Raw genomic sequence first — 2,612 nt, forward strand, 5'->3', positions numbered from 1 at the left:
TAAATCACATCTCTGCCTATATGTCTATTCAAAAGCTTGTAATGTTTGTGAATGAATTATTTGGTTAATTCCAATTTGTTTATAGGTATTAAAAAATTATATTCGAATTTGTTCCAGGTTCCAGATCCTTTTGGTTTTCCTCATGGATGGGATGATACAGTTTCATTGGAATGGTGGCACTGGAACAGTGGAAAGGAAGGCAGCCGTATATTGCCTCCTGCAACGGTAAGATATTTGCATTTGCATTCGATAAACCCTAGAACCTGTTTATTCATAGCTATAGATTTGAAAACACTAAAAGCATTTGTTAAATATAAATTTGAAAATTCATTTTTCATTTTTATCCACTATAAATTACCTCAACTTAATGAGGAACAATTGTTACTGTTATCACACCTTCGCCGGGAACCAACCCGGGACCTTTGCCTTTACGCACCAATGCTCTAACCAGTGTAGTGGATAAAAATTAAAAATGAATTTTCATATTAACATCTAATATTAAGTCATTAGTATTAAAAGTACTTGTTTCTGGTTTATTTGATAATAAATGTGATGTAAAACGAATGTATATATTAAATACTTAGCAGCAAATTATACGTAACGTTAAAACTGAGACAGTAGAGGAATAAAGAAGGAAAATTAAGGATATTTAAATCGTAATTGCAGTTAACTTTTTGTCTGCAGATGTTACGCGTTGTTAATAATTTATTTTGTTTTCTTTTTCACGTATCTTTATGTAATTTTGCCTACTTTTCACTACACAAAATATTTTTTCAAGAAGAGGGAAGATTATGTTACATTAACGACACGTCTTTAAAGTCCCATAGAGACAGATAGTTAAGGAATTTTATGTTTAATATAAAATAAGAAATAGCCATATGGACTTTTTAAGTTGGAGACGAAAAATAAAAATGTTAGTCATTTTTTAAACTAGACAAAAATCACACACTCTTAAATTTGTTTAATTTATTTTTCACCCGATTGTGTAACAAAATTGCTTGTCAAAGCTGTTAAATATTAGCAATGGCACAAAATAACTATAGATGTTAAAACATCAGATGAAAGGTAAGGATGTTGCCCATTTCCTAAAATAATAAAAAAGTAGGCACCCTTACAATGGTGAAAGTTAATTTATTTTTCGTGTAATTGAAAACAAAAATATATGGCCAATGTTAACTTAAATAAAATTTTAACAATTAAACAAAGTAGACATCAGACGAAAAATGAAAATGTTCCCCATTTCTTAAAATAGTCAAAAATAGGCACTCCTAAAATGGCAAAACATTTGATTTATTTTTCATCTGATTGTAAAACAAAATTATTTGGTGAAGCTGTCAAACATTACCTAGTAGCGAAACAAAATAACGATAGATCTTAAACATCAAAAAAATTAAAATGTTAAATGGTGAAACTTTGGATTTATGTTTCATCTAATTGGATTGTGTTTGTATTTTTTCATTACTCATTTTTAATAGCTGCACTGTATAAAATCTTGCAAATGTATTTCGTACATTTAGTTATTTCAGAATTTTGAGAGTCGAAAATGTTTGGTTTGCATAAAAAACAGTAAATAAGTAATTACGTAAAACAAATCTATAAAATTTTATTTGGTAAAGCTGTTAAATGTTAACAACAAACAACAAAATAACATTCGATATTTATTAGACATCAGATAAGTAATAAAACTAAGAAAATTTTTTATATTTTCTTTTTTGGAGACGACCCCTGGCACCTTCACCATATTTTTAACAACGCATTGAAATAGTAAGGAGTTACAAAATTATTTAATAAAGTTCTTATTATTAGCAATGAATCAAAATAGGGTTAGTTACTAAACATTACATAAAAAATAAAAATGTTGCCCATTTCTTAAGATAATCAAAAATCACGCAATCTTAAAATAGAGAAACTTTTATTTTATTTTTCATCTAATTACATTGCGTTTGCGTTTTCTCATTGTTTATTTTTAACAGCTGTACTATATAAAATCTTGCAAATGTAATTCGTACATAACTAATTACGCGAAACAAATCTCTAAAATTTTTATTGGGTGAAGATGTTAAATATTAGCAACAAACAACAAAATAACATTTCATGCTTATTAGACATTTTTTTCATATTTTCTTTTTTTGTTGAGAGGACCCATGGCACTTTTACAATATTTTTAACAACATGTTAAAATAGTAGTAAAATAGTGGTAGATTAGTAAGGATTTACACTATAGAAAAAATAATCTTTCACACAAAGTACCTATTTAGTAACTAATTGTGCAAGATGCATCTGTAAAATTTTATTTAATGAAGTTGTTATCGTTTGCAATGAATCAGAATAATAATAATTTAATAAAATCTTGCAAATGTATTTTGTACATTTAGTTATTTCAGGATTTTCATTATGAAAAACGTTTGCTTTTAACAAAAAATAGAAAATAAGTAATTACGCGATACAAATCTGTAAAATTTTAGTTGGTGAAGCTGTTAAATGTTAACAACAAACAACAAAATAACATTTGATACTTATTAGACATCAGATAAGCAATAAATCTAAGAAAATGTTTTCATATTTTCTCTTTTGGAGAAGACACCTGGCACCTTCACCATATTTTCAACAAC

This window comes from Agrilus planipennis, unplaced genomic scaffold (assembly GCF_000699045.2).
Source record: "Agrilus planipennis isolate EAB-ADULT unplaced genomic scaffold, Apla_2.0 scaffold50, whole genome shotgun sequence".
In the NCBI taxonomy this organism is placed as follows: domain Eukaryota; kingdom Metazoa; phylum Arthropoda; class Insecta; order Coleoptera; family Buprestidae; genus Agrilus; species Agrilus planipennis.